General features: G+C 42.8%; 2 protein-coding genes across 2 annotated transcripts in view; one reads left to right on the plus strand and one right to left on the minus strand.

Annotated features, from left to right (window-relative positions):
* Positions 1-24,007, plus strand: part of LOC134403180 (cadherin-23-like) — a gene marked incomplete at its 3' end in the record, with an annotated part of 380,609 nt that overhangs the window by 252,622 nt on the left and 103,980 nt on the right. The gene's annotated exons all lie outside the window — the stretch shown is intronic.
* LOC134403006 (prosaposin-like) overlaps positions 1-24,007 on the minus strand; it is a 298,719-nt gene that overhangs the window by 12,047 nt on the left and 262,665 nt on the right. The window lies entirely within an intron of this gene.

A 24,007-nucleotide genomic window follows, 5' to 3' on the forward strand; every position in this document is an offset into this window, starting at 1 on the left:
TTGAACATGAGAGCAGGGGAAGGCATCTTCCACTTTGAACTGGATCTGAAAGCACAGGAGGAGGAAGCATAAGGCCCTCAGGCTTATGCTTCCTCTCATTGCTTCAGTCTGGGTTGTTAGTCCAGCATAAACTAGTAACTAAGTACTCATTTATCAAAGTCATGATGTGGCCATTTTCGCACAACCAGGGAGGAAAATAAGCCATCATAGCTTATTTTCCTGCCCCACATGTGTCGGTCACGTGCCACATCATTACCATAATTACCCTCACAGGCATGGATTGTCAGGTCGTCCAAACCTGGTGAAGTACATGGCGGAGGTGGCTTACAAACCACCCCAAAACCCTAGAACAGGCCATGGTTTGTGGGGTGGTTTGTAAACCCACCTGCCGCACACCCTGGTCGGGTTTGTACAATACGACAAACTGCTCAGTGAGGGTAATCGTAGTAATGTTGGAGGGTGGCTTATTTTCCTTCCTCAATCCTGTGAATCCAATGTGACACAACAGTAATTATAAGCTGACTGTAGGAGTTGGAAATAAGCTAGAGCTCCTGTCACCTGTTGGATGTGAACCGCTACGTGAAATATCATTTTAAAAGCAGTAGTATGTGTATCTTCCAAAGGAAAATTAAGGAAGTACACTGGTTTGTTTATTTTTAAGTTATCTTTTTTTCCTTATTCTTTAAGAAAGCTAATATTAAGAAGGGGCTATAAGGGGAAAATATAAAATACAAATGGTCCGTGGGTGCCTTTATGCCACTGTGGTTAACTGTGCATGAATTCTTTCGTCGTCTTGCATGTTTTCGACTCAATGGACTGATTCACACTTTATGCAGCTGATGCATTTGCAGATTCTTCACAACCTGTCTTCTGGTAAACACATAGTGTTTGAAGAGGGAAAGTGTCTGTAAATACATAGGGAGATGCATTGTTTTTGTGCCATGGAGTTACAATTGGCTGTGGCTTGTTTATGGATGTTGCCAGTGTTTTTTGGGAGATACACAATCGGCAAATGGCAAAAACGTCTGCAGTGTAACATGAATCGGCCCTTAGTTAGGGTCTTCCCTAGTAACTTGTTCAGACCTATCAGCCCACATGGTCCTGGGCTGGTATACTCCCCTACCTCCCATCAACCTACATATGCAAACCGTGGCAGGCCGGGAATATAGAACTCAGACAAAATGTTTTTGTGTTTGTATGTAAGTGTGTTTATTCTACAAACAGATGGTGTGAAATCGTACAGAGCCCCTGAGCTGTTCCCATCTGACAGTTATTAATATTTCAAACAGATGTTTAGCTAGTCAGGCTGTCAGACACTAAACAATGAGATTGTTACAGCATCTTTTTTCCCCCTACACTTCCAGCTATGCCAGCACTTTGGAGCAAATGCAAAATGCCAGGAGTTGAATCTTCTATGATAAATCAGAATGCTTGCAATTAGCATTGAAATCCAGATTGCCCTCCCAGCTGAACCCAAACTTTTAACAGGCTTCAGAAAGTGCTTGTTCATTTTCTTTGGGTGTTTGAGAGAAAACACCCTACTCATGTCAAAAGTACTGTTCATTTAAGTGATTGTCCCTGGATAAAACTGAATGGTGGTGGGAGGAGCTCAGTAATCTGAAAGTTGTTGCTGCACAAAGATAAACTGTTTTGCTTTTCATAGGCCCGTCGGTGAATTTTTAAATAAACAATTAGTAGAACTTTTTTTTGGTTTTTTAAAATTAACACTGGAGCTGAATTTTTAGAATGTGCATGCAACCTTCCACCTCCTCAAAAAAAATTAAAGATTTCTGTGGTAGCAAACCATCTCTAAACTACTTGGGCCTTGTGTATCTTCTATCATAGCTCTTCAAATAGTCTTCAGATTTGTATTCATAATACTGACATGTTTCAGTGGAACAGATGCAGAGATGCAGTTACATGTATCAACCCTCCCCTCTCCCCTTATATTTAAGCTATATGATAGGTATAAGCTGCTGGAGTACTGCTGTGGCTGGCTGAGGGCTTATTTGATGGTTCATATTTTCTGTGGTTTTAGCTGACAGGATGCTTTAAAAAATATTTGTTGGCAGTTGTGTATGGCTCATGCCTTACCTCAATTGTTACTTTGGGGTAGCTACTTCAGAGAATACTTAGATTTACCCAGCCATTAAAATTACCATTTCTCTAAGTGCCCCTGCCAAATGAGATAAGGTGGGTTGCTACAAGAGAGAGAGTCTTTTCAGTGGTGGCACCCTATCGGTGGAGCGGCCATCCTAGAGAGTTTTTTCTGGTGCATATGTGTCTTTTGAGTGTCAAGTGAAGACCTTTTTATTCTACCAGGCATTTAAAGAACTGTTTTATTGCATTTAAGGACTTTGTTCTGCCCTGTTTTTATTCTTTGTTTTAATGTTTGTATTTTATGAACTTGGGTGGTTTGAAAGTGCAAGAAATAAATAAAAAGAAAATGTGTCATCTTGTGGGAGGAATCAATGCCAGCCCTTCACATATCACAAGTGTTCTTTGTGGTTTCCTCATAAATTCTCCTTGATTGTCTTCACTAGGACATAAATATGGGGTACTTAACACAGGATTTAGAAATCCCGGGCAACACACTCAAAAGTGTGTGTGTGGTTAGAGAGCAGAAGATGCATATGCTTTAAGTGGTTAAATTGCCTGTACCAGAAGTGGGCATAGAGATGTGAAGGTCTGAAAACAAACCAGGAAAAAAAGTGTGTGGGGAGGTGACTGGAAAAAAATCAGGGGGAACCAGATTTTCCCAAAATCCCTGGGGAAAGGGTTTTATTTGTTTTCCCCCTGGTTTCCCCCCATTTTTTCTGGGTGGTTGTGTGAGTTCCCTAGGCCTTCAGTCTTTAAGTGTGCAACATGTGGCTCCCCAAATGTTGTTGGACTACAACTTCCATCATCCCCCTCCATTGGCTGTGCTAACTAGGGCAGATTGGAGTTGCAGCCCAACAACATCTGGAGGGCCACAAGTTGACCACTCATGGCCTAGACAGATGCAAGCCTGATTCAGAAATAAGAACACAGATTATGAAAGGCCAGTGAAGCAGTAGTCTTTTTCTCAGTCATATCTTCCTGACTGTCTGTCAGATGTCTCATTTCATTTGTGTAGTATCAACACCCTTTGTGAGTGCCTATAGTAATTTCTTAGGGTGACCATATTTGGGAAACCAAAAAAGAGGACACCTAGTGTGTGTGGGGGGAAGCAGCTTTCTGAGTCCTGCAGAAAGTACGTTATTCCCCCGCCACCTTAAGGAACCCGATTGGAGTGGAGGAGGGGAAAGGATTTCATTCTGCACCACCACCATCCACTCCAATTGGGGCCTTTTCTATAATGTCCACGAATGACCCACTTTCCCCTTTAAGACCTCAATTGGAGCTCGGGGTGGGGGTGCCTCAAGAAAGCATGTCATTCCCTCCTGCCATGCTAATGGCAGCCTTAAAGAGGAAGGTGTGTCATTCCAGGACATTATTGAAAATTATAGAAAATCCCCCCTGACACCATGGAAAATCCCCCCTGACACCATGGAAAGAACAAAAACCAGGACAAATCCGGGGAAATCCTGACAGTTGGTCACCCTAAATTTCTCATGCATTTGCTTCCTTTGTGCTCAGTGAGTTCTACTCCTTGCTTTGCTTAATGAGGGTGGTCCCTAGGATCCTGGTATGTGTGTGTCAGCTATTCCTGGTGATAGCAGACTTAGCAGCTGGTGCTGTGGTGTCCACAGCTTTATCCAGGCAGAGACACAGGGAATTTTAAAAATGGGAAGTCCAGGAAGGGAAAAATCCAGATCCTCAGGTTAGTAATTCATAGCCACTCTTCACTACTTGATGTGCCTAGAAAGTGTTTGCTTCTGGTGCTGCTGGAAGTCTTCAGTTTTTGGTCTCCTTCCTGCCACACTTCAACTGAAGTTACTATTGTTCAGTTTAGGGATGCTCAAGGATGTTGCTTGGTTCACGTTTTTAAGTGAACCAACATGATTCACACTTCCTGGACTAAATACACAGATAGGAATGCAGTTATCCTTGGGTTCTCCCACTTCCCCAAATTTTCCAATAAGGTTCTCAGCTAAAAACATGTATTGAAGTGGATATAACATATGTGTTTTAGGATCTAGTGTATAAAATAATGTATATTTTAGGATAAAATGTGTACAAAAATGCACATTTTGTGAAAAACATTTGTATTTAAATGTGATTTTCATGGTGTTTTTTTTTTTTTAGAATTTCAAATTGATGTAGAAATTGGATGGAATAGACTTATAAATTAACACATGAATATTGAATTAACAATATTCAAGTATTCAGGTACTTGAATATTGGAGATTCAGAGGAGAGCGTGAACTGTCCAGTCGACTACCTTGGAGAGCTGATTTAGGCCTTACCTCTCTCTCTCTCTCTCTCTCTCTCTCTGTGTGTGTGTGTGTGTGTGTGTGTGTCTAAGCTCTAGTTCCCTATTGGTAAGATGGCAAGAATAGTAGCCAGTCTCACAGAGTTGCTATGGGAAAACACACTGATGTTGGCACAGCAGTTTGCTCATTCAAAATGTTTATTAGAAGTCTATAAGGACTCCTGGATAGGGTGTTGAACCTGGAAAATCTAAAATCAGATACTGATATCAGATCCCAGTTCAAGTTTGAGTTTTTCTATGGTTCAATTCCTCATCTTCCTAAGCAAATGGGGCTTTGGCCAATGACTTAAACGGAATAAGGATTTTAGCCTCAAAGTATGGATGATGGTAAGTAAAAATAGAAACTGGATACCATTTGGGAGCTAAGCAAAGGAAACCAAGGGCTCATCTACACCAAACAGGATATTCCACTATGAAAGTGGTATGAAAGCGGTATATAAAAGGCAGGAGCCACACTACTGCTTTATAGCAGTATTGAAATGCACTGACAACTATTGGGGCCCATGACACATCTACACCAAGCAGGATATTCCACTATGAAAGTAGTATGAAAACGGTATATGGTAAGTGTCATGGGCCACAACAGTTGTCAGTGCACTTCAATACCTCTATAAAGCAGTAGTGTGGCTCCTGCCTTTTATATACTGCTTTCATAGTAGAATATCTGGCTTGGTGTAGATGAGCCCCAGGCCTTTTCTCATTACAGATATTCTTATCGATACTTTATTTTATGTGTGTAACCCCCTTTTTTTATCAGCACTATTGCTTGGTTTACAACGATCTTATGGAGTAGGTTCACCTGTGGGGTGATGACTTTGACTGAGGCCACCCACTGAGCTACACAGACAAATAAGGGTTTGAACTTGAGTTTCCAATACCTCAAGTCTAACACTATCCACTGTTGCCTCCACTGCCCCCCCCCCCCCCGCCCCCCGATTTAGGCCTCAATGTATGAAATGTCCAAGGAAAAGGAAAGAGACTTCACTGTTGATGACAAATGGCCATTCATTTCTGTAGCATTTCACCCCCTAATGTCTTCTGACGGCAGAGAAACTGCTGCCTTTTTCACTTATAAATCAGCTGTAAAGCGACGAAGATTGCAACCAGCAGGGATCCGATGCCTCCTTTTCCTTTCCACTCCAAGCTTGTCGTCCTCCTTTCCTCTTTAGACGTTCAAACACACAGCTCCACAGGATGCTCTGGGTGGAGATGTAGTTGGCACGGGGAAAGCGTTTATGTCCCTCTATAACCTTTTAAAATATTTTTACCCCAGGATTTACGTTTTCTCTTTCACTTTTCCCCTGCCCACCTCTTTTCTTTCACATTCCTCTCTTTAATTCTGTTGTGCTCATCTTTATCATATGAGATTCAGAAAGCGTTTGTTTGCAGGTGAACAGCTGGACAGGACAGGCTTTATGGCAGCAGCTATTGCAGCCTGCATGGCAATGCAGGGAATGCCGCTAGACAGGCCTCATGCTAGGAAGACGTCTTTATGAGAGGTCTGATACTTTGGAAATCTAGACATGAAGATTTATTGTACCCAATTTAAGACTGGTAGCAGGACTTAGAGAACTTCCAAAGATCTCTGCTCTCCCATCCCCACTTTGCTTTTTAGTAGGCGCAGGTACAACTTCTGGTTTGATAGCGTGCAGGTTCAGGTGCTACCCATTCTCCAAGTGAGCTGCCCGCTTCATTGTGAACTCTCCACACACACACATGATCACCCCACTATGTGGCATGTTTAACATCTGGCACCTTTTTTTTAAGCCCACCACCCTGTTTGTTTAAACTCTTAAAACTCTTATTATTATTACTACTACTACTACTACTACTACTACTACTACATTTACTGTATATCCCACCTTTTTTCCTCCAAGGAACCCAAGGCGGCATACATAATCCTCCTCCTCCTTTCCATTTTATCCTCACAACAACCACCTTGTGAGGTAGGTTGGGCTGAGAGTCTGACTGGCCCAAAGTCACCCAGTGGGTTTCCATGGCCAAGAGGGGACTAGAACCCAGATCCCCTGACTCCCAGACCAACACTTTAGCCACTACACCACACTGGCTCTCTAGGAGAAGGGAGGGGGCTTTGTGAATGACAGGCCGGCCAGCCCTCCAGCACTATGCATAGCCCACCTCTGAGAAGGGGGATCTGCTTCTTGACTGAAACAAAGGCCAGCCAATTGCTACTGTGAAAATACGGTTTATGTCTAAACAAGAATAGGTTCATCTCTCCTGGGCCCAATCTTCATAAGGAGATTGTATGTGTCTCATATACATGGTGTTTTTCCACAGCAGGGTCACTGATGAAATAGGCAGTCTTAAATATATTTTAAGTAAATGAAGTTGTTCTTCATAATTAGATTGTTTCTGAGCAATATTTCTGAATAAAGGATCAGCTTGAAATACCAATGGTGGTCATGCGTTGAGCTTCATCTATAGATGGGAAAATGTGAGAGAAACAACAGTACCATCAGCTGATCAGAAGGTGGGCAAACTTTTGAAAGTTTCCAATGTGCTTGATATAGGATATGCTACTGCCTGACCTGGGAAAAGCCCAACTCCTCTCTTTTTTGTCTTCTCAACCTTCATGTTGCTTATTTATCCCTTGAGCTTGCCAGGACAGTGCCTGCTTTTAGTATTGCATGTTTAACATTTGCACTACACAGGGTGACCTGTGAAAAGGAGGACAGGTCTCCTGTATCTTTAACAGTTGTATAGAAAAGGGAATTCCCGCAGGTGTCATTTGTATACATGCAGCTCCTGGTGAAATTCGCTCTTCATCACAACAGCAGTGCTAGAGTGACCAGATACAAAAGAGGGCAGGGCTCCTGCAGCTTTCCCTTGACTATACAACTGTCCTTTTCATATGGTCACCCTACACCACTGCAAAATAGCATTGTTGTTTAGCTTTTTAGTGTGTGAATGCTTTAAAATAATTTGAAATCATTAAATATCCTAAGCAGGATCAAAAGGCCCAATAGGATTCTGGCCTTGTCAGACGCCTCTGAGTCATGCCATTTGCTCAGACCCATCATCTGGTAAACACGAGGGCATAGCAGCCTCCACACTGCTGCCCCTTTCCATCAGAGAGTGGGCAAACTTTATGCCAATTCACCTGAAACATTGTATATGAAACATTGTTTTTACATTCATTGAGCGTTTTGTTTTTGAACGATTTTAAATGTAGCAGTTTTTAAAACGTTTACTTACATTTTCTCTTTCCATGGGAATGCATTCCTTTTGGCCACACTAAGAAAATAAATCCATTTGTTCTATTTCCCCGTCTGCCAATTTCCCCTCCCACTTCCTCTTCTCTCCGAGACAATCCTCCACCTACAAACAATCCACCAAGAAGCCTAACAAAAGTGAAACTGGAAGTGGCTGCAAAAAAGAGGCTTGAAAGAAAAAAACAGCTCCAACTTTGGGCGCGGAAATTACATAAACATGCACCCCTGGAATGCGATTGGCAAATTAAGAAATACAGGAAACCCATTTAATTCGATGAAATCGGCCACATCCTACCAAATAGAACGACTTATTTCAGAGAAGTTCAAAATAAAAACCGGAGAACAGACAACAATAAAACGTCACAAACTATACGTCATGTGGCGTAATACTACAAAATGCACACTTAAAAACAGTAAGACACGTTCTAACTTGACTAATGTAGATCTCCTCCTGGCATCGAACTCCTTTCTACTATTGTTTTTCAGGTGTCCTTGAATAATTATGTATCAGTCCAGCAATAGGGAGAGTCGCTCATCCCTAACCAGAATATCCGTCTGTGCATGTAAATAGATTGAGTATTTAAAATTATTTAACTATTCATTGTAGCCCTGTTTCTGTCATATTTCCATACCATCCCGTTGAGCAGTAAACAGTCAGAAACTCAACTTATTGAACTAACAGTGTCTCTTCAAAAACCACTAGAGTCCGTATGAGATAGAGACTGCCCTCTGGCTAAGTTGAGTCCTCTGATAGAGAAACTTCAGTAGGAAAGATAGCTACCACTCAACACGGAGCCCAAATTGCTTTCGGAGACCCCTCCTTCAGGGTGGGGCCTCCCTCCCTTGCCTCCTGTGGGTGGCCAGCCTGGCAGAGCACCTCCTTCCTCTGATAAGGTCCGCCCCCTAGGATTGATGCACCGATGGACTTTTACATCTGCCAATTCGTGTCCTTCCTCCCCCTCTGGAAGAAGCTGATTTCCCATGAGTGGGGGGAGGAGAAGGTGGTATCTGTACCTGACTCTCCTGATTGATATATCCTTTGGAAGCTTCTTCACTGGCTCCTGGAGAGTCTTGGGGGATTTCCTCCCCTGCCTTCTGTCCCAGCTATTCTTCTGCTAGCCCCTCTGAATCGGAATCTTCAGATTCAACAGGGAGCCTGGACCCAATCCTGACAATTTCCTGTTCTTTGTTTCTGTAACTCTCGAAGCTCTTTGTTGTAGGAAGAGTTGTGCAGCTGGTAATGCTGAATATGAAGAGTTGTACACCAGGTCATTCATAATTTGCTTCTGACTATACAGGACCTCTTCCAACAATCCATTGAATAAACACAAAAAGCACCTACTTCATAAATAGGGGGAGGGGGACCTTCCCTGGCTCCTGGCCAAATGTTCCATGAGATTCAAGGAAGGGTGTCAAATCTCCTCCCAACCATGCTGATTTAGGGTGTTCTTTGCTTTCTCAGCATCTCTTGCTCCTGGAGGCTATGAAGTTATACCACAACCAGCTTGCTCAAGAGGTGTGAAATTTGTTCTCGTTGACCTTTCTGTTATGTTATTAAAAGTCTTCATGGCTGGCTGTTTTGGCAGTGGGTGGGGGCAGACTCTTACTATTTCATTATCTGCTGGTATTTGGGGCAGAATTTACCAATCTCTGCCTGAGCCATTGTTAGTAATTGGCACAAATTTTACTTCTGCCCTTTTGCCCATTGGGTGATGTCTTTCAGGGCAGCCCTCTACAAATACCAATATTTGAACTTAGGTTTTAAGTGACACATACAGATAAGGTGGCTCTGTGTTTAAAAGAGACGCTTAGAGGCCTGGATACATGTAGTGGAAAATAACAGAAATATACATGACCTTACCATCCTGACAGTGAATAAGCCTTGTGGGTATGTCTGAAATTTTCATGTTGCATAAGCTGAAGCAGCAGGGCTATGCAGTGCACGCTCACTGGACAGCGTACACAATTTCCTGCCATGCATTTTGCCCTGCCACACATGCTCCATCCCTTTCCTCCTGTGCTGTGTTCTGTCAGGGGCCACAAAATCAGGGCTTTTATCAAGTACCGACTAGGCTTCAATACTGCTGAGCTGTACACAGACTAGTGATATAGTACAGGCTCCATTTCATAAGGCTACACTAGAGCACTTCTACTTTTGAGGGTCCTGAAAAACTAGGCAGGAGAGTTTTACAGTAACAGTATACTGTTTGAATAAGGAGTGGGCAGGGATATTGAAATTGAGCAGCTACATGTTCCTGCCTTGGTGTTTGCCATGAAAGCAATCATTTTGTGTCAAATTCTAGTTTGAGATGTTATCATAAGAAACTACAAGCCTTACCTTGTTCTGATCATACAAACATTATTCCAGATCCTTGGTCACCATTTCTACAAAACTATTGCTGGATCCATAAACATCTGCATGGATAATCAAGTAGGGTAAATGGTTGATTCACTTTGTAAATTCAACTCAGCTTCACTATGTGATGAACTGGTCATATGATTGGGTCAACAGATCTCCAAATTGTAAATCGCCCTGTGGGAAAAAATAAATGCTCCTAAAATGTCTGGCACTGGGTGCTTTGTAATTAACCTGGGTGTTCCTGTTTGATTTTGTTCATTGTTTATCTTTATCATTAAAACAGTCATGTAGGTGTAATTGCTGCTGCTGTGTTACCCATTGTTTCTTTTCTTGGGTTTGCATACAAGACGAAGGACAGAAGTAATGCTGACATGATGCCCTTGCTCCATCCTGAGTCTGTGAGCAGGGTTCGCAGCTAACAGGCTGTTGCCAACCTCATCAGGCTGCAGACTCTCCCATGTCCTGGCAGTGATGAACAGTTGTATTAATTCATACAGCTGTCTGCAGCTCAGAAAAGCTTCTGCCATTCAGTGATGCTGCAAGCCCTAAATGTGAGTGAGTGATTTCAGTGTAGCAGGGGCATAGCGTTCCTTGGAGCTTACATCCTTACATTTCAAATATCTGTTCTTCCTGAGCTTGAAGCTGCAGAGTCAAATTATAGGATACACAAAGTAGTGTTAATCCTCAGAAGCCTCATGCAGGCTTAAACACTTGTATCCTGGATATGAGGATGCTTTTCGCTTTTACTGGCTCAGAGTGTGAGTGGTACTCCATCAATACCGCTGAAATTGTTCTGCTAGATGGGGTGATTTTCATAGCTAGATGGGGTGATTTTCCGGCATCCCCATGATGCACAGGGGATCCTGGGAGCAGGGAGGGATCATCCCTCCCCTTCTCCGGGATATCACCCTACCCTTTTCTCGCAGTTTGGCCCGCTGTTGCGGTTTGGCCCGGCTCCTTGCGAGTAACCGCCTGAAGGAAATGGTTTTGCAGTTCAAATCTGTCCAGAGGTAGACGTTGAAGTTTTGTAGAAGCTGCTTTGAAGAACTATAACAGTGTGCTGTTGCTTTAGAGTGGGGGTGGGGGTGGGGGTGGGGTTGATGGTGTTGCAAGATCACTATTGCCTATCTGGGAGACTGCATGATACCATGTACTCACCATAAGTCTCCCTAGTATTGCCTCCCTATAGGGAAACTGACCTTGAAACATTCTGCTGTTTGGGGAAGTGGGGTATATGAGCATCTTCAATCCCCTCTCCCTGTTGTTACAGAAACAGAAAGTGGTGTGGGCAAAAAGATAACTAGCTACACAACAGTGCCTTGGGTAAATTAATTAAGGACATTCTTATTCAGTTAGTCATGGGTTGCCAAGCCCTGAGGCTATCCATGAGTTTTTCTCCCTAAGGTTATGCCTGAGTAGGATAGACTGATTTGTACGTTATTGGCCACCATCATTAGGAAGTCCCAAGAGTGTAAAAGCAGGCAGAGGAAAGTCTTTCACAAAAGGAAATTTCACAAACAACCCTAACTGCAAATAGCTGGATTGTAGCTGAAAAACACACTAATAATTAAAACAATTAAAAGTTTTTTTGTTTGTTTGGTTTTGTTGTTGTTGTGACAACACACATTCCACTTGATTTTGAAGCTCTCAAGCAAATGTTCGCTCGGGAGGTTATTATTTTGCAGTTAGATCTGCCCCCTAATCACTCTCTGCCTGATTTAATCCCAGTGTAGCTTGATGGATTAGATTCAGATCAGTTGCTTTAGCCTGTTTGAATCTCCTGGTATCAAATAGTCAGTTAACTTCTTTTCTTAGGCTCTCGGGGCTTCTGCTTTTGATTCCCCACTGAGATCTTGTTTCTTTCTTGGTCATGGAATAATGACAAGTCAAGAAAGAAAGATAGGTTAGTGGAGCAGTATTTGTACTACTTATTTCACCTTCCTCTTGGCTGGAAACCCAAGATGAAAACACCATCGAATTTCTAATCACGACTTGTGTGTGTCGTAAAGAAATATAAGCTTCATAAGGTCAGATCTACACCAAGCAGGATATGACACTTTGAAAACGTTTTGAAAGCTGTATATGGAGTGTGTCCTGGGCCTCAACAGTTGTCACTACTGTTATAAACCATTTTAAAGCAGTAGTCCCCCAACCCTCCTTACCTTTAATCCCACACCTGGCTGGCATAGTCAGGAAGAGACTTCCCACCAGAAGTGAAGGAGAAGAGACCTCTCTTTTGTCCCTTTTTCTACAGTTCACTGCCACCAGAGACCACTGATGCTTGTAAGTGGGGTGGGAAGTAGGCATGTGCTCCGCTCCTATTAGAAGCGCAGAAGCAAGCGCGAATTGGCCTGCTCCGCCTTGCCCAGAGGCGGAGTAGAAGCGGACCGCGGACCCCTAGAAGCAAGGCGAAGAGAAGCGCCCATTTTTGGAGCGCTTCTCTTTCCGCGGAGCGCTCCGATCGCCATCTTGAAACATTTCGCCCATAGATAACTGGGTTGTTTTTGAAGCTATCGTTCTGAAAATTCTTGTGCTTAGACAGTCGTGGATGGGGGTCATTTTGAGACTACTCTCACCTCTCTGCGTGGTGCGGGTCGCACGCTTGAATTTTTTTTAAAGTAGGGTAAAGGCGGGAAAAAGATTACCTTTTCGATTGCTGAGGGGCAGAGTCAACTCCCGGTCATGATCACATGATCCCAAAGTTGGAGGAGGGGATAGGCAAAACGGGTAACTTGGGATTCTGGGAACTTCTCTTTCTTAGTCTGAACGGACTTTTCCCAGTGTTTTTTAAAACAGTAGCCCCACCAAATGCACAAACACAACCTGTGAAATCATATACTAAGCCAATAATAAGAGATAGAAATACAGCACTGCTACCCACCCTAACTTTGGGGAACAACTGAAAAGATGTGGTGCAAGGGGATGAGCTCCCCTAGGGCATCTCATTGTGGACGTGCCCCCACTCTGTCCTGTACTTGGAAGGCCATCAGAGCCTTCCAAAGAGAGTAACCCGGTGGAGCAATGCCTATCATGAGTTGAAGTGAGCGGTCTACTTCTCTTAGTGGTGGAGCGATGCCTATCATGAGTTGAAGTGACAGTTCTACTTCTTAGCGGTGGAGCAATGGCTTTCATGAGTTGAACTGACAGCGTTGCTTCTTAAAAGACTGGTTGACCACCAGTCAAATTGGCAGCTGCTGCTTCCCCCTCCCCTGGGCACGTCCCCCTATTGCTGGTAAAAGACAGATATAGCCTTTTTAAAAAAGTTCTTCTTGCTGTTTATTCAGCAACACTGCTGCTTTTAATTCCACCCCTCCTTTGTTTATTTATTTATTTATTCCATTTTATATGCATTACTAGCTTATATCCTTGGCTCACTTCCTTATGCCCCCAGAAATGTCTGCTGCCTGCCTGCCTGCCTTCCCTCTCTCCTCCCCTGCCCGCCTTGCAGGGATGTTGTGTGTGTCTGGCTTTGACTCAGGGGAGAAGTCCTTCCTGCGCTCACTTGGAGTTTTGGAAGTTCCAAATCCATTTTTCAAGTGTGGAAGAAGATTCATATAGGTTTATCTCTACTCCCCAATTCATGGCATGTTGGGATTTCCTTTGAAATGGCCCCATTGAGATGTCTGCAGGTTTAAGCCCCGCCAAAAAACAGGGGATGATGGGACTGCCTTGAGTCTCGGCGTGAGGCGTATGTATCCCTGGATAAGCTGTCATGGTGGTGAGTTTGAGGGGGTTTTTTAACGTGCAAATTGACGGAGCTATTGGAAAGGGGTGTGAATGGGTGTTGGATTTTCATAAATTCCCCAAAAATCAGGGGATGATGGGACTGCCTTGAGTCTCAGCGTGCGTATGTATCCCTGGATAAGCTTTCATGGTGGCGAGTTTGAGGTTTCTAACGTGCAAATTGACAGAGCTATCGAAAGGGGTCTGAATGGGGTGCCCGATTTTCAAAAATTCCCCAAAAATCAGGGGATGATGGGATTTCCTTGAAACTTGGCGTCCATGTGGACACATGGATAAGCTATCATGGTGCCGAGTTTGAGGTTTCTAACGTGCAAATTGATGGAGCTATCGAAAGGGGTGTGACTTAGGGTTATGGGTGGTGCGTTAGAGGTTAGAGCCCCGCCAAAAATCAGGGGATGATGGGACTGCCTTGAGTCTGGGCGTCCATGTGGACACATGGATAAGCTGTCATGGTGGCAAGTTTGAGGTTTCTAACGTGCAAATTGATGGAGCTATCCCAAGGGGTCTGAATGGGGTGCCCGATTTTCATAAATTCCCCAAAAATCAGGAGATGATGGGATTGCCTTGAAACTTGGCGTGCATGTGTATACGTCCATGAGGTGTCATGGTGCCAAACGTGAGGTTTCTAACTTGAACCGAAAAAAAGTTGTTTACTTTTTTAGCTTTCAGTGCAACCCTATGGGGGGGAAAAACGGAGCTCCGATCCGGATCCGGAGCTCCGAGCGGAGCGGAGCGGAAATGGGCAGAGCGGGGGCGGGGCGAAGCGGCCCGATCCAAAAATCGCAGATCTGGAAGTGAAGCGGAGCGGGGGGTCCATGCACACCCCTAGTGGGAAGTAGTTTAGTGGATCAGTGAGTGGTGGGGTGGGGTGGAGCAGGGGTATTAAAATCAAAGCTGGATAATAATTTGGGGGGGGGCAGAATACTCCTCTCATAGGTGAGGTGAGTTTTATGAATCTCCTGAAGCTCATATATTCAAGCCAGAAGTATGAACTAGGTGACATCTCTATCAGATTGATTAATTTAAAATCCCTCCTTTTATTTATTTTTCTCCAATCCAAACACATCCAGTTCCTTCAACCTTGCCTCATATGACCTTATGAATACTTATTTTTACTTTAAAACCTAATTTATGAATTGGGCCTAAAGGATTACCTGATTGCTGTAATATTTGAGGTATGGACTTGATCAGTGCCTGTACAGAAGACCATTGGGAGCCCTGTGTAAGCTGCTCTGGGGTTTCCAAGGAAGAGTAGGATATATGTATAGTAATTAACATGATCATGATATAGGACTAGTAATTTCAAAGTCAGAAGTATTTCCCAAGTCATCCAGCAAGTAGCTTTATTTACTATGCTCATCTTTCACAGAGATGATGGTAAACCTGGGTGGAAATGGGACCTAAGATTAAGATGACTTCACCAGGGCAGGATCTACACTACTGCTTTATAATGGTTTATAACAGTAGTGACAACTATTTAGGCACAGGACACTTTACATATTCAGTTTTCAAACCGAAGTATTATATCCTGCTTGGTGTAGATCTGGCCTAGGCCTCATCTTGCTTATCATGTATCCACACGATGCTAAACAGATTATCATGATGAGCAGATCAAGAGCTCCAGTGGGTGGATGATAGAACTCCAACAGCATACAGAAGAGTTTGTGTATCTGCACTTTGGGCAAGATTACTGACTTAGAACTGGCAAATCTAAGTTTAAACAATATTGCTCTCATCTGGATATTAGCGATGATTACGCCTGGTTTGAAAATCTTGCCACTTATAATTTATAAATATACTGAAATTTACGCTATGGATCTTTACCTCGCCTTTAATCTAATCTAATCTGCACAGTTATAGTGTGCAAGGGAGCAAAAATATTTAGCCAGTTTGCTGTCTTCGGGCTAGGCATATTTTGTACACCAAGTTTACAGAAGTGTGTGTTCAAATTCATATATCTCATTCTTATCTCTGTAGGTAGCAATGTTCATGTTTCATCTACTTAGCAGTTGGCTTACACCTACATATGTTGCCACCTGCCTCCATGAGTGATATAGCTCAGTGTTGAAGCACATGTATTACGTGTAGAAGGTCCTAGATTCAATTGCTGACAACTTGAGTTTAAAAGGTAAAGTAGCGAGTTATGGGAATGACTTCTCCCTGACTCAATGGAAAGGTTTTCCTAATCAGAGTTACTGGGCTAGATGGACAAAATAATATAACCTGGTATGTAGGCAGCGTCTGATGTCCCACTTGCTTAATTGGAGTGGCCTCCTTAAGAATATAGTAGCAAAGTAAATGTTTTAATTAGCTTTTCATTGCCTCTCTCATTAGGTCACTTTTAATTTAGTCAACAAATACTCTCACTTTAACCATCTTTACCCTGTTGTCATCTGCTTTTTTCAATTTACACCTTGGTCTTGCACAAGGGACAAGAAAATTGATCCAATGGTGATTTTTTCTACTCCCAATTCCAGCAAGATGAGAATGTGAGTTTGCAAAAAGTAATAATGTAGTTGCTTCACACCAAGAAGGAGATCTCTGCTCATTAAAAAACATATATTTAAAATGCAATTCACTTTCCCAATCGGTTGACAGGCTGCTGCTAGCATTGGCTTCCTAGTGGCTGAATGGGGCTTTCTGAGCTTGGAGCTTCTGGGGAAGGCTTGATTGTTCTTAAGTTCCTTGAAAAAATCCTTCTTCCCAATTGAGCCTTCATTATGCCCAGTTCTCTCAGCTTGCTGGCTGAAAATAAATAAGTGATAGTTTGGCATAGCTAATCTGGATATATTTGATAGGTGTTATTGCTTGCAGCTGAAAGACCTTTAATCATTTCCCCATAGTGAATCAATTTAAGATGGATTTTGGTTGGCTTTAAAGACAGCAGATGAACATGTGGTCAGGTAGATAGAAGCTAAAGCCAATGAAGAGAACAGCTTAGCCTTTTTTGTGCCCAAAAGGTTAAGGCTGTATGTTTCTATCTCAGCCTTCCCCAATTTGAGACTCTCCAAAAATTTGGACTTCCCACGACAACTCCCATCAGCCAAAGCTTGCACGGTCAATGGTCAGGAATGCTGGGAATTGTAGTCTAAAACATCTAGAAGGCATCAGGTTGGTGAAGGCTGAGAGTGAGTGAGAGAGTGTAAGGTATGAATGTCTGTTTATAGAGGCATCAGATTTAGGATTCATCTGTTGTCTCCTCAAATGGCTTGCGGGGAAAACTTTCACTTGCACTGGTTGAATCCGGGAGTTACGATCTCAACATTACTCAAAAAAGTAACGAATTCTGCCTAGCAGAAAAATGGAGGCTCCCAACATCAAAGACTGGGGGTTACAATTTGCACGTATTGGGGCCCAATGGAGGAACGTGCTGCCAGGGGAAAAGGCACCCAGATATTGTGGCACTTGGCTGACAGTTGTCAATCTGGATACTATTTTATATTGCTGTTTTAATATTTTTGATGGTTTTAAATTTTGTATACTTTTTTTTTTTAATGTTCACTGTTTTTAACTTTTGTAAACCGCCCAGAGAGCTTTGGCTATGGGGCGGTATATAAATGTAATAAATAAATAATAAAGAAAGAAACTATAATAGAGGACAATTTCTCCAAAGAATATGCTTCTCTAATTTTATTTTCCATCACAAATAGAAAAATAGAAGAAGAAAAATCACGTGGTGAGAAATGATGGCTAAGCTCTTGTGTGGTTTTTAATTTACCATGACATAGAAATTACTTTGGCTGAATTCAGGTCATTCTAATCCGATCCAAGAAAATAAAGCATGCAAAACTCATCTTGTACACTGGCTGTATGAAGTCCTAACAACACGTTGTACTCACACATCTATAACAGAGCAAACAACGTTTAGGACCCTGGGCAGTGCAGCTGTGGGGATATAATTTGGAGCAAAGAAATGGTAGAGAAAGAAAGGGTGAGATGCCTTCTACCCCCCCACTGTATCTCTGTTCCAGATTTCCCTTTCTCAAAAATGCTTTTTGGTTTTGGAAAAGAGGGTGGGGAAGCCTACAAAAACAAATACTGTTATGATTCTGCCACAAATACATGCATGTAATATGTAAAAGGCCTTTCAGACAGCAGAAGGTGGAACGCCCAGGGAAACTTTGAACTTTTTGGTTGTTGAGAAGCAGTAAATGAACTACAGTTTTAGAACAAGGGACCAGACAGCCCACACAGATCAATCAAGCTGAAACAGGCAATGGCATTGGAAGCAAAGATCTGCAAAGCAGAGTCCTAGGACTCTATGACAAGGATGTTACACCAGCAACAGGCCAACACATGATCCTGGTTTCAGAAGGCCCACCTCTTCCTGGAACATTCTGTTGAACTCGCTTTTGCTAGTTTTTAAGCCATCTTCTCTTTGAAGAAGTCCTTTTTGGGAAGCAATTAGTCAGCCAGTTATGTTCAATTTTAATTTATTTATGTATGTATTATTGCATTTATATCCCACCTTTTTTCCTCCAAGGAACCCAAGATGGTGTACATAATCCTCTTCCTCTCCTGTGAGGTAGGTTGGACTGAGAGTCTGTGACTGGCCCAAAGTCACTCAGTGGGTTTCCACAGCCAAGAGGGGACTAGAACCCAGATCTCCCGACTTCCAGTCCAACACTTTAGCCACTACACCACACTGGCTGGGTTTTGTTCTTCTGGGTTGGAGGCTTCCAGGTTGTCATCAACTGGGAGGTTGTCTTCTGTTACCATGATATCAATAATCCTGTTGGAGGGTCCCAGTACCTGCCTTTCCTGAGGATATACAGTACTGCTATTACACATCCTACAATGTAAGGTTTATGCTAGGTAGGGTGGTGAAATAGGAAAGGAAGATAGTCCTGACATAAGATGCATAGGGCACAAATTTGTAGAAGAAAGAGAAACAGGAATATTTAAGCCTTATCCAATATAATATACAGCATTTTATCACCAACCAAGCCTTACACTGCCCGTATTGTTTAGGACCAAATATGAATGGTGGTGTGTCCAGTGAAAGTTGAATGTGTGCCTCATATCAGGGCTGACTATGGTAAACATATGGTGCAGGCACACTCGATGGTTCTCTGAAACTCAATATTTCTATTAAATGGCTGTCAATGTTTCTCTGTTGTTAAACATATTGGAAACCTTTAAGCTGACAGCCAATATCTACTTTTGCAAGTGTGAAATGAGGAGCAATATAGCAAAAAAGGACCATCGTTTTCCTGTGTCCTCCAAGGTACATGCTTTCCTCTTCCTCACCTTTCTCTTTATCCCATACCACTTCTCCCTCCCACCAACCCCCTCCCACCATTGGCATCTTAATTGATCTCATTGTTCACAATCCCCTAGAGACCTGAAATTCCAGCTGTGCTTAAACAGAACAAAATCTCTTCCAATTTCCACCACCGTTTAAAAGAAAATTGAATTCTTTATCTGCGGTAGGAGAGGAAAACCTGCAAACATGTGAAAGAGTAAATAGTTAAGTAATCAAAGGAGAGAGAGAAAGAGAGATTCCAAATTGTCTGGAAAGCTAAACACAAATGGGTTTTTGTGTGTGTGTATTTGGCTGAACTCTTTGTTCCTTTTAAATATTCTTACTGATTCATCTCTGTAAATAAAGTGAGGAGAAAGAATGGAGGAGGAATTACTAGGTAGCAAAGTGACTGACAGATCTGAAGTTCTCGTCTGTCTGTCAGAACCCAGCGCTCTTTGGTTGTGTTTATCTCCTTAATCTAAATATCAATCCGTAAAACCAGAATGGGATGGAATAGGAATCATGACAGCACAAGCACTAAAGAAAGAGAAAAAGACTTATTGCAGCTTTCGTTGCAGCTATGTGTCCTGATGGAGCTGTCAGGATAAATACACAGTTTCAGAGTCCAGAGGTTGCGGGGGGGGGAGGGGAATGAGCAAGAAAAACGAATGAGACAAACCAGCAAATATATATTTGCACCTTTTCAAATTATATCCCTTCGAAAACAAATAAGTGATCAACAGCCATTCCTTGAGTATTGTGATTTTTAAATCTCTTCTCCACATCAATTTTTTTTTTTGCTGTGCTAGCACTTTGAAATGTGAGTTTTGGGGAAGTTTTAATTCAAGGTGAGCCATCCATTCAAGGTGTTAGAGCTGAAGGAAAATAGCCTTGCAGGATTAGACCACGTTCCCTCCAGTCTTTCCCAAAGCTTTCTCTGGGAGGCTCACAAGGAGGGCTTCCCTGAGAGAGTGCCTTCTCCCCTATCAACCTGCCCAGTCATCTGAGGGCATGGTCCTGGTGGTTCCACATAGATCTGTCATCCGATTGGAGTCCACCAGGGGAAGAGCCTTCAGTGTGGTGCCCCCCCCTCCTATGGAATTCCCTGCCTCTGGCATGTGCCAACTTTGTATTCCTACCGGTGCCTTCTGAAAACGTCATTGTTCTAGGAAGCGTTCCCTGAATGACCAGCTACAGTTTATTTTGCAATTTGTTTCTTTTTAAAAAAAGTACTTTCAATGTGTTTTTATTCTGTTTTTATTCTATTTTATTTTATCTACCGCTCTGAAATTCTGAATGGGGAGCAGAATATAAATAATATTGTAAATAAATAATATGGGTAATAGCCATCCTCTGGAGATGGTTCCCTACACTTTTGGTGTTCTGAGGGATACTGCTTCTATATTAGAGATGGATGGATAAGTCTTTTTCCAATGTCACTTCCATATGTGCTCATTCTTAAGAGCTTTCCATCCTGTCTCTGCATGTATCTGCAATTTTTTTAAAAAATCTGCATTTTTAAATATATATTTTGAACATAATTTCTATTTTGTCTAGAAGTTCTCATATATAAAGCTGAAAACAACAGAATGAAGTTTAATAGGGATAACTGCCAAGTTCTACACCTAGGAAAAAGAAACCAAATGCACAGTTATAAGATGGGGGATACTTGACTCAGCAATACTACAAAGAAGAAGGATCTTGGAATTGTTGTAGATGACAAGCTGAATATGAGCCAACAGTGCGATGTGGATGCAAAAAAAGCAAATGCTATTTTGGGCTGCATTAATAGAAGTATAGCTTCCAAATCACACGAAGTACTGGTTCCCCTCTATTCAGCACTGGTTAGGCCTCATCTTGAGTATTATGTCCAGTTCTGGGCACCACACTTCAAGAAGGATGCAGACAAGTAGGACAGGGTTCAGGGGAGGGCAATGAGGAAGATCAGGGGTCTGGAAACAAAGCCCTATGAGGAGAGACTGAAAGAACTGGGTATGTTTAGCCTTGAGAAGAGAAGACTGAGGGGAGACATTTATTTATTTATTTATTTAAGGATTTTTATGCCGCCATTCAGCCAAAAAAGGCTCTCACGGCGGCTTACAAAAGTATTTCTTGACAGTCCCTGCCCACAGGCTTACAATCTAAAAGACATGACACAAAAGGAAAGGGGATTGGGAGGGAGGAGGAGGAGGGGGGAAAGGAAAGCAAATTCAGGCACTACACATGATAGCACTCTTCAAATACTTGAAAGGTTGTCACACAGAGGAGGACCAGGATCTCTTCTTGATCATCCCAGAGTGCAGGATATGGAAGAATGGGCTCAAGTTACAGGAACCCAGATTCCAGCTGGACGTCAGGAAAAACATCCTTACCGTTAGAGCAGTACGACAATGGAACCAATTACCTAGGGAGGTTGTGGGCTCTCCAACACTAGAGGCCTTCAAGAGGCAGCTGGACAACCATCTGTCAGGGATGCTTTAGGGTGGATTCCTGAATTGAGCAGGGGGTTGGATTCGATGGCTTTATAGGCCCCTTCCAACTTTGCTATTCTATGATTCTATCATTCTAAGGTGTTTTATCCTATGGTATGATTTTTAAAAAATGCATTTTGATATATTGTTGAGCCGCAAATGACATGACAAAATTTTGAGAAGTGTGAAATCCAAGGGTATGTATTTTCTAATCTGCACATTAGGTCAAGTTAGTTTGCATGGGAATTTAAAAAAATCAGATTCCTGAAGCATTTCTGTTCTATTTTTAGCAAACATGACTGATAGCCATTGGAAGATTCTCCTCCATGAGTTAGTATATAAAGCCATCTAGATATCTCCTATCTCTACACTTTGGGGGTAATGAAACTCATGGGTTAATTTTATATACTGTGTGAAGAAATAAGATTGGATGGCCAATCTTAATGATTTTATAATTAAATTTGAATGCTTTTTATCCCAAAAGTGGAGTCTTTGGGGAATTTATTCTAAAGGGATGTCCAGGCTCAGGCCTGTTCTCCCTAGTGTGGGGGTAAGGATATTGGGGGCTCAATCGGGCTCAGAATCTGGAGGAGGAGGAGCCAAGACAAAAAGTGGGGAAGGAGAAGCTCCAAGACTCATCAGGAATGAAAGTTGAATCTTCCCAGGAGCTTATCAGACAGGATGCTGAAAGCTCAGAAACCATTCTCCCCCCACCCCTGAAAACTCAGCCTCTGTTGGAGGGGGAAGGGACACCAGAGTTGACAGATCCCAGAGTCCACCGCAGGGTCTAGCAGGCAGAGTTGAGGGGAGGTGGGAGGCGGTTCCTTAGGGTAGCCACTCGCTGGAGGCTTCTGCAGAAAGATCCTGCCTGAAGTAATGTAAAGTGCCTGTTGAATTGCAGGGGAACTGCTCAGTTTTAGTTGAAAGGCAACATCCTAGCTTTGTTATGCTTAGAGAATAGCTCCTAGCATTCACACTCCCATCAGGTGTGAAGACATGTTTATTTGTTGAATAAAGCTTTGTGGATTACACGGCAGACCTCTTTAATGTCTCCCATCTTGGTGGGAGGGCTTGGAATCACGACAAGGGGTGCATTATTTTCTTCAAACCATGCTTTTCCATTCAGATCAAAGAGAATCCAGCACTTTTCTGGGTAATTGTCTAAGCTACGGTCCTCATTGCTCCTAGTGGATTGGCTGAAGTCCAGTGGTAGAGCACATGCTTTGTAAACAGATGATTTAGCAAACATGGCTGATAGCCATTGGTTCAAACTCTGGCATCTCCAGATTTAGAGCTGGGAAGGCCGTTTGTCTAAAAGCTTGGAGAGCTTCGGCCAGTCAATATGGTCAATACTGAGCTAGATGGACCAATGATTTGTCTCAGTATAAGGCAGCTTCCTGTGTTCCTCATCTTTTCAGGTTTAACACATCCATCAGTTCCCCTGGCTGTGCTAGGCTCCAGGTTGTCCCATAATCTCAGTTACTTGAACAGGCCAGAGGTTTTAATGGTGGCAAAGGGGAGAAAGAAACGCTAAGGACTGTACGGATGAGCTCTTCTTGCAAACATTTCAGAGTTCGTTGTGGTGATTTATGTTTTCTTCTTTGGACTTTGACCTTAATTTCTTCCGTTTTGCTGGGCTGTAAAATTCATTAGAGACCTAACAGCAGAGTGATTGAGATGTCAGCCAAGCTATTGTGTGGTTATTTAATCTATCAGATATGCCGCTTGCCATTTAAGCGGACAACAAGAGAATATGAAATCAATACGGTTCATTAGCAGAGAACCTGCTGCTGGTCCAGTCACAGAGCTCCAATAAAACCTGGTGAGGCGAGCATCTAAATTGTCCTGGTGTCACCTTGGGGGAGGGAGGTAAAATGGGGGTAGGGGAGGGCGAACAGAAAAGTGCGGATCTTCTGCCTTCATTTTATTTTAATTTTTGCTATGTGGTTGCTAACAATGTAATATCGCTGCTGAAATTTTTAACAGTAACCCTTAGCTACTAACAGCCCGGCTGCAATAAATTACTCCATGTAAAATCAAGGGGGCTGCTGCCTTGCCAGCTCTGTGAACTATGCTAGCAGCTAATGTTAAGGGGGCTGCTGTTATAAAACACAATCAAAAGAAGCTGGGGCTTCCCCCTCCCCTCTCAACACCTGGGAGAAATAGTAGAAGAAGCGCTGCGGTTCCCAGGGGGGTTGATTGGCCATTTTCCCCCTGCCAGTTTCAGCAGAGTTGTCAGGCTGCTAGTTTAGTTTTAATGTCTGTATCCACTAAGGCTCTGCACTCTCAGGTTTCTCAAGGACCACTTTGACATTTTAACTGTGTCTTCCCCCTTGTTATTCTTTCCATTTCTGTGTCCCCTGCTTCTTTCTTCCTTTCTTCTCCTTCCTCTAATCAATCACCTTTATACACCCCCACTTTAACTACCCTAGTAAGCAAGTCAGGTCCAGTTGTTCCTGATTGTAACGTCATACACTTCCAACAGCACCGAGAGACAGAATGCTGAAAATTATAAAGAATGTACATTTTCTCCCTCTCGCC

Source organism: Elgaria multicarinata, chromosome 8 (genome assembly GCF_023053635.1).
Source record: "Elgaria multicarinata webbii isolate HBS135686 ecotype San Diego chromosome 8, rElgMul1.1.pri, whole genome shotgun sequence".
Classification (NCBI taxonomy): domain Eukaryota; kingdom Metazoa; phylum Chordata; class Lepidosauria; order Squamata; family Anguidae; genus Elgaria; species Elgaria multicarinata.